This window comes from Struthio camelus, chromosome 2 (genome assembly GCF_040807025.1).
Source record: "Struthio camelus isolate bStrCam1 chromosome 2, bStrCam1.hap1, whole genome shotgun sequence".
Lineage (NCBI taxonomy): Eukaryota > Metazoa > Chordata > Aves > Struthioniformes > Struthionidae > Struthio > Struthio camelus.
In genome coordinates this window covers 22076105-22098970 of record NC_090943.1, presented here as the reverse complement: position 1 = coordinate 22098970, position 22866 = coordinate 22076105, and the positions used below count along the sequence as shown (strand labels likewise).

General features: G+C 38.6%; 1 protein-coding gene across 7 annotated transcripts in view; it reads right to left on the bottom strand.

The window, feature by feature from the left end:
- The window catches only part of NEBL (nebulette), a 277747-nt gene that overhangs the window by 146408 nt on the left and 108473 nt on the right, over nt 1-22866 (bottom strand). For all 7 annotated transcript variants that reach the window (XM_068934608.1, XM_068934611.1, XM_068934605.1 and 4 more), the window contains one exon: nt 773-880. The gene's annotated coding sequence lies outside the window, so the exon portion shown is untranslated. The remainder of the gene's footprint in view (nt 1-772; nt 881-22866) is intronic.

Genomic DNA, 22866 nt, shown 5'->3' with positions numbered 1-22866 from the left:
GCAATAGAAGCAATAGTATGGAAGCTAGGAAAATCTAATGGTTTTGATTCTGTATCTTATCTAGCTCATGCTCGTTCATGCCTGTCATAAGGTGTACTACATATCACCCAATACTCCATCATGCAATGAGCTAAACGTGCTACATAGGAATACAATAGGAATAAATAACTTTCCAAATGAACAAATAAATCAGGAAAAGTCTCAGTTTTAAATATCTCACTCTTTCAAAAGGATTCAGCATTCATGTTCCAAGCTATGAAGTATATCATTAAGTTTTCCTGTGTGCCATTCCATTCTTATCTTGCACAACACTGTCTGGCATATATTTTCTTTTAAAACTTGGTATGAAAGTTTTGGTTCTAGAAAACTCCCTCTTGCAAGTTATGCTAATTTTGACAATGCCTGCTTAAAAAAAAAAAAAACTCAAACTTCATAGTTTATTTAAGATATAGTTTGTATATAAACAAAAAGTTCTGAAACCATTCTTATTTGCTAGTAGACCTAGTAAAAAATTGAAAAGTATCAAACCATTTTAGTGTAGAAACACTATGAGCATAATTGACGAAAGCTGGAGAGGTGGACACACATTGCCAATGTGCTGTACGTGTGCTTGGTATAAAGTTACACATGCTTCAAAATCTGACATACACCAATCAGTCACCAAAATCAGTTTCTTCACTCTCACAGACCTCATCAGAAACACCAACAATCATGCCTTTTCTTAAATACACCATTTCTTCATCGACAGTCACTTTATGTGGCAGTCACATACATTACTGATTTGTTCCTGAGTCCTCTTGAGTCTTTGTAGCTCCGGAGTATCAGTCACAATACTGAACCCTCTTCCTTTGCTTTCTTCAAAGTCTCTTTTGTATTTTACCTACAGAGTAGAAAATACAGAAGAATAGAGTTGTTTTTATTTTTCGCAATGTGCCCTTAGCAATGTAGCAAGATGTTTTTAAGGTAAATACTTGCGAAAGGCTCTCAGCTCTTAAAAGGGAAGCCTTCCTTCATCCGCAGAACAGAAACAGGCTTCAACTGGGCAAAATTCCCTACTGTCCAAGCAATATGCCTCACCCATCGTTTCACTGGGACCACCTCCATATGAATTGCAGTTGTATAGAGAAGACCACCCTCCACGGTCATTTCATGCTCAGAGCAGTAAGTACAGAACTACAGAGGCCAACACAGCATCTAGCAAGCATTTATTTTCACAAGAAAAATAGCTGTAACTCAATCTGGGGTCATCTAATGCAGTTTCACATTCCAGCCTCTCTTTGTAATGAGTCCACCATTCTCTTCTCCAGATTAAACATAAATTATTCCTAAATAAAAATGAAAAGAGTATTTAGAAGGTTCCAAAGTCAAACATCTGGAATTTAGGAAATAGTTGCCTGCACAAGCTTAACTTGTCCCTCTTGCATATATGCTTTGGGATATAGTCTTTAATCAGGTAATCATATATTATCCTTTGAGAGGCCCCCTGCTTTATTCTGTACAGAAGAGAGAGAGTTCCAGATGCAGTTGTATCCTTTTCCGGATCAAACGATTCAAATCTTGCTGTCAATACAGGGCTATTAGTTTCTTCAAGAGCTTGTCTATAGCTCTCACCGCTATTATTAATCTACTTTCAGAACGCACCCTGTAAAGTAGAAACGAGCACTACCTGCGCTTCACATAGGGCAACCTGCAAACTGAGGTGAAGAAACCTTAAGGTCAAAAGCATACAGATATTTGTGGGTGTCCAGGCTGAGAGTCCTAAGACTTGAATACGTTCAGAACACAGCTGGACTTTAGCTACTTCTATGAGTACTCAGCATTTCCACAAAGCAGTCCTGGGGATCTCAAATTTAACATAAAGAAACAAGATGAAATCTGCAAAATCTTGTTTAAGTCACTGTTTAGCCATAGAGAAAACTTTATAGCAAAGACAGAGTTAGAACTCACGTCTCCATGGCTGGATTCAACTACCTTATCCATTAAGAACTTCCTTTCACTTCTTATGTGCCCTGCTTTATTTACTACACACATTCAAATTTTGCAACATATGGGAGAGGAGTTCTACAAAAAGCAGTATTCTCCTTTACACAATTGATAACCAGAAAACGTCCAGGTTATGCACTGAACTGTTAGACTTCAAGGTTAGCTTAGGCTTATTTTATCAGGAAGCACTTAATGATACAATGGCGATATTCAAAAAATACCACTAGATCACAAAAGTAAAGTTTCCTAAGTCTATATAATAAAGTTTGTCCCGCCCATCCTAACTCTGAATGTGCGTGCTCATACTCTGCGTGTTTTCTTTAATATAGTTTTAGCATATATATAATTTTCATTAGACAAAATTCTAGTGTAACATTGTCAAGAGAGCCAGTCAAGTTGATGCGTAGGTTTGGAGCCTCTAGGTGCAGCACACAGACCCCGGACACACTGCAGTAAATGACTGCAGTGATAAACTACCGTTTTTCTTGCACAGTACCTCTACAACTAGCTGAAATTCACACATAAACTGTAGATTTCACAAATACACTCTTTTTTGAGACACGCTTACACTAAAGCCTTAGCGGTTCCATGTAGGCTTTTGAGGGAAGAGCGGGCTGGTGATGGACTGTGGTGGGCCCTTCTGTTCACCTCTCCCAAGGTCAGCCCCGCTGCACCTCACCTTCCCTTAGCCCACCATTATCAATCATCGCCGTCTCTCTCTCTGAGCTTCCAAACTAATCTAGTCCATCTTGCAGTGGCTTCTTGCTAAATCCCTTTAACAAGGCACTACAAATACCCTTCTCAGGTAGGCTTTCTCTATTGCCTGTTCTCTTCTTTTACGGCTACTAAATGGCTATGGTCTTCCCAATGACTCTTAGAGGCTTCCTTGAACATATCGCATGGACACAATATTCCAGGATGGTCTGCTGCTAAATGAAATAAGTCTTTTTGTGTGTATTTGAACTTTGATTACTTGAAGTCATATAAAACTTCATCAAATTTGGACAGATTTTCACAGCCAAGGACTCATCCCTAACACCTTCTCTCATCTCACCAAGCTTCAGCTCCTCAGCCCTAAACACTAGGACAATAGAGCTGCTCAGTTTAAAAAAAAATAAATAAAAGTCTCAAGAATTTTTAACAAGAGAATAAAAATCTGTGCTAGTTTCAGTCTTGGAAACAGTTGAACATTTTGCATAAAAAATCCAAATTTGGCCAGAGGCAGACAGCTGACATGGAAATGTTCAACCTTACTGCTTAAATTTTAGCACAATTATAAGCAACTGGAAACATCATCTTATAATGGGAAACGTGCTCAGCCCTGTCTATAAGAAAGATTACCTACTGTATGAAACAGCATTTCCTGTTATTAGTTTTAAATGTACCAGCCATTAACTTCAAGTGACCTTTATTCATCTTATAAAGGAACAGAAGAAGAAGAGAGGGAGGGAACTCGGTAGTTTAAACTTCACATTATTTTAATCTATCTGCTGGATAAAAAGGGTTCCTACTCTCTGTTAATAAATCACTTTGTAGAAGTAAGAAGGTTAACTGTATCCTTCAGAACAACCACTCTGCCATCATTTAAAAAAAAAAAACAACTAAATGATTTACAATATTAGCAAGGTTAATATATGCATTGTTGGGACTTTGCTATCCAACTTCAAAATGTAATTTTAAGTTATAAAAATCAGAAATAAATGTAGTGTTTCATGAAGGCCACAGCTCACTGAAATGATTACTAAATGGTTACTAATTACTAAAGCCACTGGTTATCATAAATTCAAAAAAACAAAACTCCTCAATTTCCAGATAACATCAAATAATAAAGAAGTCATTTAGAACTTGGATGCAAACATACTGGTTAGTATCAAGAATGCCTATGAACGAAGAGTGGAAAAGACAACTGCTAACTGACCTCAAATTTTAGATAATTTAGAAATTGTGGGGTTTTAATCAAAAAAAATAGACACATCAAAAATCAATTTTTGTTGTTATAAAATCTATGACTAACCTGCAATTTAATGGATTTTAAAAAATAATAATCTCTGTAGGAACCGTAAAATATCTCTGTAATGAATGATTTAAAGAACCGAAACCTGTTAAATTTAGTTTTGCAGTGGAAATGCCTATAACCCTTAATGAAAGTTTCAGAAAACCAGTCATTTCCTACAAAGTTGTTTTTTAGCAACTCATCACCAAAATCCCAGTGAGTGGTTTGTAATGCCTCTTAGCTCCAAAATTCAGTGCAGTCGCACAAATGCAGAGCATCCTCAGTGGTGAGCGCCCTGAAAAATTGATCCTTTGAGAAACAACGTGTGGCATAAACATTAGAAATAAAGAACCCATAAATCATCTTCAACGAAAAAGTTTAAAGAGAAAACACTTCATAAGAAATATTCTGCACAAACCTACAGTGAAAGGACTAAGTGATCCAACAGATCTTTAACAAATCAAAATTCTCATATTCATGCCATCAGCAAGATATGTTTGAGAGGCCCAAACGCAGGATTGCATAAAGCCACTCGATAGGTCAGCCTGAAGCAGCCAAGGACAGAGGCTCCATCTTCTCACTCTATACATAAAATCTTACGCTGGAGGAAATGCTGCTCATCTTCAGTTTTGCAGATATACTCTGCCATTTGGCAGAAAAGCCACCTATTGGCAAAAAGAGATTAATTTTTTCCTATGAAAACTCCATTAAAAATACAAATGGAGCCTAAAAGATTGATTATTCTCTTGTCTTTTTTGGCACGAAGCCTTTGCCCGGAATCATTTGCAATAGCAGAAGCACCTAGCAGCGTATTAGCGGTATGAGCAATGTAGGAGTCTGAGAACACCAAATCAAGCAAAATGCAACACAGTGGATCATCAGGGTAGGTACCATCAGTGGAAGAGTGCAAATGATGCACTCCTCAGGAACACTTTTCATTCCATTTCTACCTCAAAAACTTATTCAGTCACTACAAAGCAGATATTTAGTCTGAAAAAACATAAGCTACACTGGTTTCCTGCACAGTCCCTTCTTCAGTTCCCTGTACAGACCAGGTAGCTATGCCAATAATCTGCTTTAAAAATATCCCCTGTCCTTAACCTGACACACTGCACAGCCCCACAGACTCTGTTATCATCATATGCAATATAAAGCGAGGAAGAAAGTAGCACAGGGGTGTGATGGGATGGGAGCACGGCACTGCTTACATCAAATTTGCCCTGAGAGAAATGTTCACAGATCTAGTCTTTACCACACCCTGAATATTTATGAATTTGTTTCAGTACGTTGTGTTTAAGGTTTGCCCAGAGCCATCTGCTCCTTCTGTGCCCAGCACACACAACTACTTCCCAAAGGTCACCATCTGCTAACGCACTGGTTTTTGCAGACTGGCAAGAAATACTCTCCCATGGCATCTTGGCACAAAACTTTGTGTGGATCTGCTCTTTCCACAGACGCAGAGTACCTAAGTTTGTTGACTTGACTTTGATTTATCTTGCCTCTCACGAACTTAATGGCAAGACAGAGAAAAGATTTACTCAGTCCACATTAGGCTTTTAGGAACACGACCAGAAAAATGTTTACTAGTAAATCAAATGTAAAGAACAACTCCAGCTTAAACTCAATGAGATATCCTTTTACTTTACATATCCAGGATCCCTAAGACTATCCCATCTGACAAAGCGAGGTTTCAGTGTTCACAGCATCTCCCATCTTCTAACATTGCCAGTAGTCATAAATCCTGTTTATCTCCTGCTAGTATTAGAAATACATTTAAGTCCCATTTAAGAGCTAACAGCAGTTGGTAACCAACCTGTCCAAGTGGTCAGGCCACACTGCTTCTTCTAATGGCAGTGAAACCTGGTCCTCCCATCGTTACTTGATGAGAACTTTTATTGCTGTTGTGCACTGTAAATCTTAACAGCCTCCTAGAAACCATGCAAGTGGGAATAACCCACAGATTAATTGCCCTCAAGGCTTTTGTGTGAACTGGAAGCTATAGCTTGAATATTCCTTAGCTGAGGAAGTCAAGGAGCTATGAATTCACAAAATGCTATTGATCAGTTTTGCTAGAACTTGGGACTGCAGGGTTAAGCATTTTATTCCCTTAGTTTTACTGTTCTTATTCAGTCAGATACAGGAATCTCTGCTAAAAGCAAGAAAAATTGTAGGGAGCAAAATAAAACACAACAGAAATCCCCAGAGCAACAGAATGCACACACAACTCCTAATGCTCAAAAGTCACAACTGCAAACAGTACTGTATGCATATCCTTTATTAATAGCAAGGGGAAAGGGCTCTTAAGGAAAGCTTTAGTAAAATCTGCATCTAAGATCATTTCTAATAGCATTTTCCATAATCAAAAGTAAATAAGACAACAGTGTTCTAAGACGCAGCATTTTGTAATTTTTTTCAAAAAGTCTTTTAAACGTATGCTAGCATAGTCAAATTTTGCTTTTCCTTTAAATACAGTTAAAAAATCATTTTCACAAGCCATGGTTCTGAAGTATTCATCATAATAGTTAAAATTTTCAGAGAGAAGAAAGTTTCTCTGTCAAAGATGTTTTAAATCTGAAACGGCCACCATTCCAGCACTACAGAAACCCGTTTGCTATATTGCAACTATATAGAGTAAAAAGGTTCAAGGCTATCAACCACCTTAACATTAAGATATACTTTCTTTCTCTATATCATTCAGAAATTGGGCGAAACAGTCTTTGTTACCCCACACAGTACGCCTGAGCAAGTCTGACCATCTGCAAATCTCTTCACTGTATTTCCCTGAGGAACATCACAGTTTTGCCAGGGAACTACTTCTAACAAATGAATATCTTGGAATCCACGTCAGAGCAGTTAAAATGCTGGATGGGTGCAAATTAAAATGTATAAATAGTAACTCTGCAGATAATGTCTCTATAATGTGGTCTCTTTATAGTTAGGATTGTGAGACTGGCTCACACAAGCTCAGGCAAAAGAGTTCCAGACTCCAGGATGTGCAGGGACAGGAAATTGAAGGCAGCCAGAGATCAACAATTTCAGAATGAGAAAAAGATTGAGTCCACAGTTTGGATATATCACAACAGCATGGGAACAGTAGCTGCGATCCAAGCAAAATTGTAACTGAAGAGAAGGAGATCTGAAATTCTTTCAACAGGCCTAAGTCCAAACAAGTTGCCTATGTTCTACCCTAACCAAAGTTATTTCCACTGACTTAGATGCTCCAGCCCAAGAAATGATTTTATGCCACAAAGTACGTTGTTCCAGTGCCTTGCACTTTATTTTGCTATTGAGCAAAGTGGAGACCATATCCTTTTCTATTAAAACGCACCACCAACACTGTCCAAAGTCTGCACACACTGAGAAGGCTACATACAGACCAAGTCAACGGCAAATCAAGCTTCTGCTTTGATTTCGATTTTGCTTTGTTCACAAGTAATTACCATCCATTGAATTTGTGGCAGAAAATTCAACATTTTGGAGGCAGTAAGTGAATTCTGTGCAGAACCACAGATGTAGGTTGAGCGCAACAGGAGAGAAGAGTTCCCAACTTTTATGTTAGAGAAATATTGTCCATTCCCTATCACTTGGTATACTCTGCATTTGAACCAGTTTATCTCTAAGGAATAAAAGTCTGAAGAGGTGAAGTATTTCTTACTCTGCCATGACAGACTTAGATCTGCCTTTACCACATCTCATCTCCAGTCAGAAAATGAAAGATGGAGATATAATCCAAATGTAACTTGATAAATGACTATACATTTTAATAATCCCCTCAAAAATGAAATCAATGACAGCAAACTCCTCCAAACAGAAGGACAATTATCAGCTGTAAAAGGGGTAAGAAAAACAGTATCTTAAATGCCTTAGAGGTAGGTTTTCTAAATCCTGAGATACAATTTTAATTACAGATTCTAAAATAACCATACAACCACTGTTCTTGCTCTTCTCTCCACCTGAAAAGAGAATGGCCAGGCAGCCACCAGGAAAATGACACACTCCTGAACTGGGTACCCCCTAGGAAGCACACAGTATATTACAAGCACGTGTGAGCTTGCTCTGCCTGCTCTCCAAGACGGACAGAAAATGCGTAACTGCTGGTTGGCTAAGGCATCAAGACTGAGCTAATAACTCCTGCTGAGAGGCAGGATATGTTAGCTTGGGCTCAGCGCCATGCTAACCACAGTCATGCAGCCTTCAGCTGGCTCAGAGCACCAGCAGAGCTCAGCCCACTACGAACCAGAAAGATACACCCCAAACATGCACATCCACAGAAAAGATGGGTAGTCACAAAAGAAAAAAAACACCAAAACAAAAAGAAAAAAAAATACCTCCCAATAAATCTTCCATATAACATGAAGGCCATATTGTCTAAAAAGTGTGGAAAAATTCACACACAAAAATCAAGCCAAAAACTGAACTAAAAAAAATACAGCATAGGACATAAATAAAATTGACCCCAGAAAACGGTAATGCAGACCAAGGGTGAGAGTTGTATTCATATTTTACGAAAGGTAACTAAAACAAATACTAACAGGCAGCAGAAGCCAGCATGCGACAGGCAGAAAAATCTGCAAAACTTTCATGAACTGCCAAAAAGGCAGGGAACATTTGCTGCTATAGCAGAAGAAAGAGTTTAAACCAGTCCAGTTGAGAACCACCAGGATGCAGCCCAGAAGGAAGTGCAGGGGACACAGACCCAAATTATCTAGATTTGAGCAACGCTGACGGGCAGGCACAGAGCAGTTACAGCAAACAATGGAACGCAATGCAATTATATCTTCTGGCCCCTGCTAATTGCTTTGCAAACTCAGGCTCTCTCATGTATGTCACTGAGATGCCATATTGCTGACACTTAAGACACCACTTGTGTAGTAACTCTCCTCCATGTCTCATTATCCTACAGCTTCTCTTGTCTACCTCCTTGATAAGGACACGTCATCTCTTATTCTACAGAGTTAATGGATCATTTGCATTCAGGTGCTCTTACGGAAGCTCTTTACAACTGTTTGTTCCGTCATTTATTGTTTGTGTCTCGGAAACTGATGCATCACATGAAAGTTTGCAGGGCCACCCTGGTTGCAAAACCCGTATCATAGTTACAGCATCTCAGGCAGTTAGTTCCTCCACATAACCAAGCTACCTGCTTGGGAGAGAAGCACAGAGGAGAGAGACTATGTATCTTTTCCACTTAACTGTAAGTGGATTCTGAAATCCTTAAAATTTTTCTCCCCTCCGAGGTATCTTCCTGCCACTCAACAATTAAGATAAAATCCCAAGTTATTGCCAGCACCATGAAAATATCTTAGTGCCTTACAAGCAAGTTCAAAAATGAAAAATAGATTCCTAAAAGCTAAAAGTAAAAGGAGAAAAGTAGGAAGTCCATAAAATCAACTTTGGGTTACTGCCTGCAGTCTTGGCACCCACAGATTAGTCTTAATTAAAGTCAAGCTAGAACTTGACAGAAAACCCAGTTTTTTGAAGTTTGCAAATTTTCAGGTTCCTCATTTTAAAGCAGGAAGGGAAGGAAGGGGAATGGAACTCAGCATCTAAGAAATTAGTTTCAGACTCTTTGAGAGCATCAGAAAACACGTAGTAGATGATTCACTCTTGTGTATTTAAATTTTCATCTATTTTCAGCTCTGAATGTCAGATGTTCTTAAGAAATTTTATCTGCAGAGGGAAGACACAGAAAATCTATTTTTGGCTTGAGTAGCATTCCGAAAACAATCAGAAGACAGGTGTTTGTGAAGAGAACCAAATCACCACAAAGATTAATTTCTGGAGCTGTTTGCTAGCTGTAAGACTTAGGAGCAATAATTAACTGTAGAATTCAGTATTTAGGCAGCCTCTTATAAACACAATCTAATCTTTACACCATCAGGCTCTCAAATATCACGCTAATAATAAGTAAAGCAAAACTGCTAGAAACGTAGGCAATTCATACAATTCCAAAATTGCCTTTTCTTCATCCACTCTGATGCTTAAATCATCTAAATATAACTCACTTCAGTAATATATGGAAATCCATCATTTCCATACGGTTTCCAACACTTTCAAAATGTGCTGCCTCTACATCTAGAAAATACGTACTTACAAAATAAACTGGGTTTCAATGAGGAAGAAAAAACAAAAAACTAAGAAAACTGAACGACAGTTTACAAATCACCTTTATTTCAGATTTCTCAGATAAACGTCTCTTCCTTCAAATATGCCTTCACCGAGATCCTCTTCCTGCCTACATGTTCATCCTTTTCTGGTGAGTTTGATGAGATTGTTTGGCTTATTTTGGAGAACTCTCTTTCACTTATGCAGGTAATCTACTGCGTTCACAAAGAGGACACAGACTAACCATCTGATAGTGCCTGGAGTGAGCCCACCGTTCCCCACGCCTGGGTGGAAGTGGACAACAGTCCTCCACAGTTCACTGGGGAAGAAACACAGGTTTGTCTCAGACTGCTGATGCCACAAGACCCAAGGATATACCACAAGATATCTTAGGAACATACACAAGAGAAAGCAGCACAGCGAGAACATGATAACTTAGGGAAAGTTTTGCAGTGTTGATGGCAACTGGCAAGTTAGGCCGCTCCATTCATCAGTCAACTAAGTAAACTTTGCAGTAAAAAATACATCCACTGACCTCTCATCCTTCTCCCAGCAAAAACAGTTGCTGCTTAGACTCTCACATTAACATCCTTAAGTTGAGATCAGATAATTAACTGAACCTACAACCTTGGCCTCCAATATTAGGATCTTTTTTGGGAGCCTCAACAAAAGCTTGTTAAAGTTAATATGAAAATTCCCCGTAATTTCAGTTCATCCTTAAATATAGCCCTTAATCCAACAAACTCCTCATACTATCATAACTAACTAGGAAAAGTGGGTTCATCCAGGGAAACACAGATGTCTGTAATACAGACTTCTACTCCTAACCTAATCAAAGTACCTGCTTTTACCCTGAATGAAGAAAATAGGCATTTTCAAAGAATAACTCAACTCATCCTGAAGGAGATACTTAAATAGGCTGAATAAATTACATCCTAAAAATACCTTTTGTTCTTCAGTCACTGTAAAGAGAACCACTGCTGACCAGCTCAGGGGTAGATGCTTTCTATAGACGTCTAAAGCTAGGTGAAATGAACTTCAACCAGCATCTCAGCATCCTCCATCGTATTGCCTATACCTCTCCTCTCATGCTGTGTTTTGATGACCTGCTTGGTAGTAAATATGTGACCAGTTTCCTAAACCTCCAGAATTCTAGAGCTATACAAGGTGGGCTCAGTTTTCAGATGTAGAAAGTATCAGTTTCATATAGCCCCGTATTTTTTAAATTGGCAGCTGAATCACCAGATTCTTCTAACTGTGCCTGTAGAGGAATTTTTCTAAGGAATTATCGAAGAGCAGTATGTTAAACCAAACTAAAAGAGTGGTTATTTACGATGTCCAAAGGAATGAGAAGGGCAAGGTACCATTTAAATATGTCCATTATTCATTCCTACTGAGCACACATGACTTCTGCTTCAAACAGCGAGGGATATGTTGTGAGAGGTGCCCTTCTAATAAAAACAAGGGAGGAATTTTAGTACCAGAAGGTTCCCTGCAGGCTAAAAAGTGACAGTTGGCTGGGCTAGGATCACAGCAAAAAGTGGGGTGTAACAGCAGGGCTTGCTTCCACACAGCAAACGCAGAAAGCAATGGAAGGCCCCACAAAGCAGAGATGATTCCAGAGATGAACTGAAAATTAAAAATAGAAGAAAAAAAAGATGAAGAAAGAAAAACAACACAAAGAAAAACTGTTTCAGAAAAGGAAAACCAGGCACCTCAAAGGAGCAGAATAGCGGCTGTAAGTTACATTTCTTATCAGAGATGTGAGCTAATAGCAATGGGCAGGAAAAGAGGGAGGGAAAAGAAAGATGAGAACAGTTGCAAATCACCCTAGTTGTAAAAACTGTTCTGTTAGTTAAATGACAAGTTAGTAGAAGGAAGGTAGCAATTTAAAGAATGGCCTTTGTTATTCAAATGCTCCCCTATGTTGCTTTTTCAAAACTTCCTTGCAGACGTATAGTAAAAACAATATATTTTTAACCTTCCAGTACTAAAGGCCATAGGCTATTTTTGTTTCTTTTACTGACCAGGGAAATTGAGGTTATTGCCTCTTATAAAAAGAGAGAAATAACTTTCCTAAGATCTGTACACATCCAACTTCTGATTGCTTTCAAGTTTTGAAAATATCTACCAAGAACAGCTTTATTTATATAGTAAAGATCTCTACCTGTGAAGCAAAGACAACTGATGAAAATAACTTTTATCATACTTTCAGTAATGTTTGGATTTTTCTCATCCTCAATACGCAGGAACTTACACTTCCCAAGACAACTTAATCTTTTTCTTCCGGAGGTGGGAGGGGAGTGGTAGGAATAGTCCTCCAGTAATGACAGAACCTGCATGTGTCACTTCTATGCAAAGAAAAAAGGACTGGCACATAATGTCCAAAAAAAAAAAAAACCCTCTGAAAGATGTTTATTTTCTCCTCAGATATGAAATGGTTTGCATAATTTTTGGAAATTTGTCTATCTGGAAGGGAGAACTCACACTCTGTATCTAAGCTATTTTAAAGAGCTAGATAACTGACCAAAAGCACAGAATCCCTTTTTTAATATCTCACGGAACATCATATCCTACATGCAGCAGGGATATCGGTCTGCGCTATTCAGTTCGCATATCCAGGGAGGTACGCCCCAAAGCAGGCCAATACAGCTGCTGAGAGTAATACACTCACGCTGCACAAATCAAATAGGCTGAAAAAAGAGCTACCTGAATGCTCTGCAATTCACAGCAGCATGTCCCCTGCCTCATCGCATAACAGAGACACGGACAATCAACAGCAAAAGGCAAATCCTCGACTGCAGCCCCGAGGCTATTGAGTGCAAAAGTCAAGATCCAGTCCGACTGCCGATGCTGTAGTTGCTTCTGTGCTTCCTATAAAATACTAATGAATGTTATTTTATTAATTGCAGAGCATTTCTTTCAAAACCCACAGGACTCTCGTGCAGACATAATAGGAACAGACACAACTACTGGCAACTCTATTACATGCTTTCCAACATACTTATTTGAATTACAGAGATGAATACAAATTTCAGCGTGTTGGGTTCCCAGATTAAAAAAATGTCTGCCCATTTCCTTGTGAACTCTTAATATTTTCTACTGAGAGGAAACTCAGTTATTTATGGCAATAATGTTGATCCTCCTTTCTCCTGCAATTCAATGAACATATGCATATTTTGAGAAATGTTAAATAATGCAAAATCAGTACTAATATATTATAGAAAAAAAGTCTGAAGAAAAACACTGTCTCTTCACAATGCAAAAGCCCCAAAAAGCGACATTTGAATCTTTATGCCAGGTTGCCTAAATAGGCCAAACAGGACTAACTCTCAGCAGGCACTTTATGGGCGTTATTCCCACCAATAAATTGTTTTTGTATTTTTTTCCTATCACAAAGCCTACACGCACATTGGAAGTCCTATCTGCTAGAAAGATATTAAGGAGCATTTTAAGCATGAAAGTTTTCCAAGACGGTACCAAGCTTTGAAGGGATGCCACTATGATGCCTTTCCCTAAAAGACCCCCAGCTGCTGAACTGTTCTGTGTGCGCTATCATGGGACTGCGTTCAACCTTGCTGTAACCAACACAGACATGGACCTCACGAAATCCAGCTGCAACCACAGGCAGTTTTTGAAGGGGAGCGTTCTCTATGAGGGCTCACTGCCGTACAGGGAGATCAGGTTAGCAAGGGCCATCACTAACAGAGCGAGTAAAGCTCAGAATCTGCTGGATAAAGGACAACCGCCTCTTCTGCCTCTTGTAACTGAGCAGAATATGCTAGAAACAAATATATAATATAAAAGAACAGTGAGCAAAGGAATAAAGACACCATGCGCCCAGCACAAGATGGAAGGCTCTGAAAAGAAAGTGCAATGCTGCCACAACTGCTGTCAGCTCAAAGCGCAGGAACAGAATCATAAGAAATGGGTAGATACAGCTGCATTATGCACACATCCCTAGAGACAGCTACCCAGTACATACCAATATCAAATTTTTACTTTCTTTTATTTCCTCATCTGCTTGCACCATTCTACTGCCTCCTACAGACAGACTATTCTGGGGCAAGCTCTTCTTGGGCAGGTACTGTTTTTGGTTATGAACTTGCACTGCTCTGAGCACAGTGGAAGCCTTGACTAGAGCCACCAGATACTGCAGTAATTTCAGTATTTACTGTGAGCTGACACAGATGCAGCCATTATCTCTGCTAGAATTCTATCCAAATGTTAAGACTGACACCTACGCTCACTGATACCTACGCTCACTGACCTGCAATCCCTAGTTCACTCAATGTGATTCATGGTATCTGGGGTCTACAAATCAAAAGGGTCCTAGTGATGGGCAATAAAGACAGAGGAAGGAAGAAGAGACAAGGGTGAACGGGCAGTGGCTAAGTGAGGAGTTGCACTTCATTCCCTGACCAGGCCCCGTGTCAATATGGTGTGTTAGCAGTGCTTGTCTCAAAAATGTATCAATACTGACGCAGGCACTGCCTGTACCAGATTTCCAAAATGTGTGAGAACCACACATTCTAGCAGCTTGTCTGTCATCGTACACATGGTGCCGCTCATATCGGCATACGGCACTGGCATGGGAAGAAGACTGTAGATGCAGTTTGTACTGGCAAAAAAATATTTTTGGTTAGGTTAGTCTAACTCCTGCCACTCAGAGCAAACTGTACGCTATATATACACTAGCGTAAAATTATGTCTATGACTGTGTCAGTCCCAAATCACACTATCACACCCCTGACAACAGTTCAGATTTGGCCCTCAATTCAACAAGACGTCAGATGGTACGCTGCATTCTGCTGCATGAAAAATGCCAAGGGGTTCTACAAGGTGGGGTTTTCAGGGGTTTCCTGAGCGCTAGTAGCAACTCCAGCGGCAGTGAGAAATATCCTTGCAGACTCAAGGCAGGTTCACCTTGTGGGATTCTGCTTGTAATGAGAGCTTCTCATCCCACCCACCCTGTGCCATGGGATGCAGAGGGCAGTGGAGCAAGAAGTGATGAGGGTTGTGCCTGGCTGTGTACAAACATTCTTGGGATCCTCTAAAAATCCTGGATCTGTCTCAGTAATTTTCTAAAGAAAAATGGAGGGGAAAAGATATTTGGCATTGCTAGAATACCAGGTGGTTTCACTGTTTGGCAACCATCTGGTCTCAGTTTTCTCTTTGTTAATAGCACTAGCATCAAATGAGACAGAAACGGGAAATGTTAACTATTAAAATATACACAATTAGACAAATAAAAGCTACCATAAAGAAAGGGAAACCCAGCAAATGGACAGCAGTGATAAGCACACAGCAACTCATACAAAAACTATTCTTTTGAAGGCGAAGCTACCCTGAAACATAACTAAATAGTAGTTAATTTAACGCTTGTAACATTACACATGTAAATTCTGATATTTTTGCTAATGCTTAATCATTGTCCTCCAGATCCCTCACAAAACTACTTACACACATACAGACACAAGGCATATAGCAAAAGAGCTGCAGAAACAGCTAAGAACGTTCAGGTCCCAAACAAGGTAACTCAAGATAGAAGAGGAAGAACATAGAAAGAAGGAAACAGCAGTGGGGCCAGGGCTGCAGGTGACTACAAAGGACCAAATCAAAGATGCACATTTATTGATCTGTCATCTAAAATTAAATAAAAAAGAAACAATATCTGAATTTCCCACTGATTTTTTTTGTCAAAGATAGTGACAGCGGCATAAACTACTCAAGACTTTTTCTGAAGTCTTATTGCTTCAAGATGGTTATTACAGTCCCAAACTAAAACCAGTTATAACTTCTCTGCAAACAGGAAGAGTATGCAAGGCTAATTTTTCAGATGGGGGAGGGTGAAGAGAATCTGCAGGTTTATTTGTCTGCATGAAAACACTCTTGTTTGCACATATGCAGTAGGCAATTATGTGACATGCTGCTTTTGCACATTACCAATCTACACCCACAACATATCTAATTACAATTTTGTAGGCAGAGTTTAAAGAATTTGACTCAAACTGCTTGCTTTTTATTTTAGAGATGAAATAAATCACCAAGAAGAAACAGTGAAGTAATAACTGTAGCAAGTAAGTCTAACTTGAAAATTGAGGCAGAGAAGCAGTTCAGCAACCTAGGACCTTTATGACCTCTGCCACTTGACTTCATGGTCTTATTCTAGCTCTCAGAGAAAACAATAGATGAAAATACAGTGAGAAGATTGAATATTCTAACAAAATACAACTACATCCCATAAATGCCAGCATGTATAATGTAACCATTGCTATAAAAGAATAGCATTCATTTATCATGGTATATACGCTGTAACTTGTCATTACAGCCATATTGTGCATTATGGAGACTAAACACAGCTCTACTGTGAGATAGTTCTTGATTGGTAATTTGACTTTTTTTTTGTTTTGATTAACTTCTCTCCTCCTCTTTTCACTGGCATTGAGCTTTGCCTCATTTTCACCTGCCAGCTAAACATCTAACAAATCCTTATCCTCTGAAATTCCTAATTACTGGTACATGGCAACTGAGGTTGTTATTAGTTCAGGCTAGTCAGAGGAGTCCTGCTGAGCAGAGACAGAAAGCCACACACCAGGCACAGAGCGAAGGGGAACTCCAGAAAAACATGAGAAACCCACAGTACTCACAAGAAGGCGAATCAGGTCAAATCTGAACGTAAGGGCTCTGCCTTGGCTTCTTTTATGGAAGGCACAGGTTTAATCAGAGGACCACAGTCTCAATACCCTCTCTACCCTCTGATACCACAACAAAAATAACCAAACTGTGGGAACAGTGGTTAAAGGGAAACCTATGATCATGCCTCTTGTCAGCCACCAGTCACTTTCCTAACTGAGTCAAGAATTTAAAGAATGGAAGATAGGTAACTAAGAGCTGATGTAGAGAGTTCTTCAGGCAAAGAACTGAAAATGACCCTTGTGAAGCCTGATCCCCCACATGCGGGCTTAGCAGAAATCGATCAAAGTATATCTAACACCCGCCTAGGTTTCCCATTCCTAGTACTCCCACTGAATAGCTAACCCAAAATTTCAGTCCTCAGTTTTGTTGGCTACAAAACTTTTAACTTCCAGGCTAAATTTACCGGTGGCCATTTTATTACCCATTTGTTCTCATACAGACGTTGCACTTTGGCATATACACAGCTCTTCTGCTCCCCTGGAGTTTAGGTTAGGGTACGAACATACTCCCCCCGTCTCTGCCTTCAACTTGCAAGACTAAACCAGCCACTTTCCTCGTGGCAGACCTGCACCTCTAATCCCCCGGAAGTGAGGAAGCAGCTCGCAAGCTCTGGAAAGGGAAGGCGGCAGCTCCTGCAGCTTGGGGCTGCCCTTTAGCCCAAGACAAAGGCTTATTGGTTCTGCTGCCCGCTGCCTACCACAGCTGCTGTGTTTTGGGGGCCTAGACAACATTTTTCTGCACCACACTCCGTCTTTCCACACTGAATAGTGCCAAAGCAGAGTTAGCTGAAGCTTTTTGCACAGTGCACTGCTGCGTTGTCCTTATTCTCATGAGACAGCTTTTTCATTTTCACAGGCGTTTTGGTATTTTTCCCCATGTTAGTTCCAAAGTGATTTCATTTTTCTAGAGTACATGAAGTAAGAACTGCAGCACATTCCAGAGAAGATCTCACCTATGCCATATTCACTAGTTTTACTACTTCCGTCTTTCTATAGGAAATGTATTACCTGATACACCCTAAGGTTTCATTTGCCTACTTCAATAGTAACATTTAATAGGTGACACATCCAGTGAAATTCTTCCTCTGTTAATGCTCTTCAAGAAGCCCTGTGATTATAAAAAACATTCCTGCTGTGAGTTCCAACTAATGTACTTTTCTCTATTAAATTTCATTTCCATTTGTATCATTCTTTAAATCAATAAAAAAGATTTTCCAGTTTTATGCAAAAAAAGCTTGGACACATAGCTGTGGTACTATGCTTGTTAGCAAATACTCGAGTACTTAGAACGAGAGGCCATATCATATCTTTACTAATCCTTGTAAAGCAAGGATTTATGAAGAGTTGTTTTGGTAAAATGGAAATAATCGATACAAAACAAAGGTGGATTATTTTACTAAAACTCCCCATCATGCACACTTAATCCCTCAGAATTTCTTGCTTCTGCTCTCTTTGATGTGATAATTACTAAAAAGCTATCTATAAAAAATTCAAGTCTTTAAATAGTGTCTTTGAACAGGGGGCAAGTCATTCTCTAGGAGCTATTCAAGCCTACCATTATTTTAAATGTTAAGGGTAGTATGTAATGAAACTAATGCATAAGTTGTAGAAACAAAAATGTTTGAGTTATTTCAAACATATTTGTTATGGAGATACATAGCATTACTATTATTTTTTGGCATAGGAAAGCCAATATGTGACAAGCCTAAATTGCTGCTTCCTTTTTAAGTTTCAATAAGTGTTTATATCACAGTTTATCATAATCCTTTACAATATTCTGTCTCGTTAAGAGTAAAATGTATGCATTTAATTTCTCTTAGATTGATCTATAAATCAACACAACACTTGCAACTTTGGCTGGGAAGAAATCAGTTCAGCAAGTATCATCACAGCAGCACATAATTTCTTTTATTAAATTTAATATATAGTCGTGACTGTCCACATAAATCATTGCAGATGTGATAAACTACACTGAGTAACCAGCGTGGTAGCACAACAGTTCTGTGTAACATTTCCCACATTTAAGCCTTCAATTTAGAAACAAACTAATTCAAGAAAACTGTACCAGGTGATGGAAGGAAAACACAAACAGATCATGTTCTGTTTTTATTTTAAATGGGTAGGTGGTGATCATGCATCTTGCACTCTAGAGTTCTCCAAGTCCTTGCCTACTAATTAAATTCAGACACTGACCAGTGACACATTTCAGTTTGACCTCAGCCACCTAATGCTCTGGAAAGAATGTACAGGGAAAAAGGTCAAACAAATTCCAACTTACTTTTAACTACAGCCTGAAATCTGTGAACTCCATACCACATCTTGCTTCTTTAAAAGTCAAAAGTGCTTCAGCAGCTCCCAAAGAAACACCATCTTTCCTAGAACCTTTTTATGATTTCTTCAGCTTACACTAAAACTCCTCAGTGATTCCAGTACTTACATATCTCACAACCAAGAAAGACTCAGTAAGCAAAACAGAACACTATTCTTTGTTTCTCAAAAAACGCAAGAAGTTACCCAAGCGCAATATATATTTTCGGCTCCAAAGTGATGTACAGCCCTTAAAGTTAGCATTGATTTTATTGAGAGTTCCATAACTAAATCCACATAAATCTGGAGGTAGGTCAGCCCATTGCTTTTACCATAGCCCGATGGAAGTGCCAGGTGCCATTCTAGCTGATTCAGCTGGAATTTCTGCCAGGAATTCAAGGAAGTGTACACAGCTACAGATGCTCAACCACATTTTGAATGGATGCAGTGTATGCTTCTCACGTGCTTCAGCAGCTCTGCCAGGCAGTGCAACAGAGACAGTGCCACAGTCCCAGCCTCACACTTCCTGCTTCCGAGCAAATACTGCCAGATGTGCTATCTCCATCCGTACGGGGATGCACAAGGGCTCTGGATGAGATGAGGAGGGCTTCTCAGGCCCCTAACTGAGCCACCACCTACATCACTGGCTGACCCTAAACAGGAGCAAAGCACAATGAAGCAGCAGCGTTGGCTCATGGATACCTTTTTGCAACACGTTCTGAAATATCATCTATTTACTCTTTTTTCTTCACTGAAAATAAGAGACAAATAGTAAGAAACCACACTTAGGAATCACAAAATTTCTAGTAATTAACATTACGTTTCTAAATCCTAAATATGCAGGTGGGAAATGCATATATAATGCTCAGCCCCCCCCCCCCCCATCATGCTGCAGTGATTATAGCACTAATTAATTATGACTGTAAAGGTTAGTCACAATCTAAATAACAATGCTGTCACACTGCAAAGGGTTCACATCCCTCCATAATAAGCCAGAAGTCATTTTGATCATTTTTAATACAAATTAAGCCACTGAAGCTTCCGAGGATTTGAGCATATAATGCAAGGAGAATTTACTTCCATTTTAGCTATTTCTAAGGCACCTATCACAATAGCATCCAAGTATCACAGAATAATTAGAAAGAACAAGTGCTAAAAAGGGCTGTTCACCATAATCCTTAAAAGCACATTTTTGATAGGTTTCAATTTTTAAACTTTTATCTTCTCATTCTCTTCTCTCTCACTCTTTCCTGCTTTTTCTTCTCATTTTCTCCTCCCTTCCCCCACTATACCTTCAGTGTACAGGAAGCCTTTTTTTTTACGCTCATAATCAATCCTTTCTGAGCTGGATTCGACTGCATCCTGACATAACAATCAATTATTTTCCACAACCAAGGGTTTCCAGAGAAAACAGTCTAACATAAAGGTTTCCTGATTTTTTTTTTTCAAGAGCAAACACGAACTTTGGCCAAAATTTTAGGGATGAAATAACTATGAGTTTGAAAGCTAATGAATATGTCATTTGAGTACATATAAAATTTTTTTTACAAGAAAGTTAAAAAGCAACAAAAACACCTTTGGGGGAAACATGGAAAATGAAGTACAGATTATTAATAGAAGACTGTAGAAACAAAAGAGAGTAACTGAAAAAATGAACAAAGTTGCAAGACAAAAAATTTTAATAGGAAATAAATAACAGATGCACTACATTCAGGACCTTCAGCAGCATCACCCTCATTTATAAGTACATTCTTCCTTGTCTAATTTACATCTCAGGCTTTCATTTAGGGATTCAACTTGAATTTTTATCTCCTGATAATAGAAGAAAGGAAACAGGATAATAACAGGAGAAATACCAACATGGTAAACGTTTTAAGGAACAAAATAAGTTCCAAAAACCTAAAATTCCCTTAAGTTCACCTACGGCTATGAAAATATAAGCATTCATATACAATTTCCTGGCAAAAACTATATAACTGTATACTGCTTGATACCTGCAGAATAAATCTGAAGTCACAAATACGAGTGATTATAAGGCTGAACTGAAAGAAAGCATTATTGGTTTCTCCTTCCTTCCTGCACTTAAGTAAAAAGCCAAAAATGTGTTATTTCATTTCATAACTGCAAGACATTTTCTCCCACAATTATTTTGTTATATCCTGAAACACAGGAGGTCAGTACTGCACTATCTTAAGAGTTTTCTAACATCAGCTGCCATAGAATCCAAAGAAAGTTTTCTTATTTTGAAACATATGGTCTGATACATTTCCCAGGAGGGAAGAAGGCAACAGTTAACTCTCTTCCTTGTTCTTTATTTCCATTTTATGGCTAAAACCTTTTTTTTTTTTTTTTAAGAAGCTGCTTTAATCTGGGATTTTTTTTTCTTTACTTCCTTTTTGAAATACTACGTCTGTGAGCCTTACAGTTTTTAAGGGTCCCTGAACAATTATTGTACTGTATTCTCATAATTCAGAATGCTTTAATCCATTCTTCTTTTGATGAAAGAATTTGACCTATTGTCCTGCTTAAGTTTATATTTTAAAATGACAAGACAAATGTTTATAGCATATATTGTTTATGCAAATATATGACTGTAGTCTAATCATTTTGCCACAATTTTTACTTTTAGTTTCTCCTGTTAACCCATGAGCTTTCCCAAAAGCCAAAACCCAAAAGCTGGGCTTTTACTTATGTACTACAATAAATGCTCATCATACTTAGAACAGATCAGCACAAGAGAATTTTTTTAGATGATACGCTCAACAAAATCCAGCACACCTCCTCCTCACAAACCTGACAGTATTTGTCTGATGTTTTTTCGTTATATTCACAATTTGTGCACCTTGAACAGCGCTATCAGGAACTACAATATAAAAATCAATACAAATCTGTCAATATCAATCAGCAACACATTTTTATTGCCTTATTGCAACAACTTCTCTCACGAATCCAAAGACAAACCTTTTTAAAGCACAATTTAAGTAATGTCTCTTCAAACTAAAAATAAAAATCTCCAAGAATTTTGCATAAAAGATAACAGAAAAATATACACCTACAACATGACTCCCAAGAGAGCTTGTATATCATTTAAGCTTGAGAATTAGACAGTTTTACAAGGCAGAAAGAAAACAGAAATCTCTCATTGCTATTTAAGCACAAATATATTTCAAATAAAAATGGAATTGTCCCCAAGGAATATCCTTAAATCTAAGAAACGCTATGCTAAAAGCTGCTAAATAGTATCACAAACAGCATTACCATTGTTAGACAGTGCTTGTCATTTGTTATTCTTCTAGCGCTTTAAAAATGAGATAACTATCCTCATTTTACAGATCAGAGAACTAACACAGGAGAAGGAACTAAGTATCCCAGTGTAGACAGCAGTGAGTGGCAGGGCTTGAAAGATCTCGACTCATAATGAGGGCACTATTTACTGGACTATACTTCCTTTTCAATTGTGGGAATGTTACTTGTTTCAAAATCCTTTGGAACCTATGTAATGGTATCTTACACATTTAGTATATTTCATCTAGGTTCAAGAAATTATAAAAAGAAAAAAAAAAACAACAGTCCTTGTTTTCATGCAGAACCACACAATCATAGAAAAGTTCAGGAAGTCCAGGTTGGAAAGGACATCTGGAAATCATATGGTCCACCCTTCTGTTGAAAGCAGGGCCTTAGGTTACGTTATCCAGGGCCCTGTCAGGCCAAATCTTGATTTTTTCCAGCAAGGAAGATTTAACCTCTTCTCTGGGCAACCTGTTCCAATGTTTAATTGTT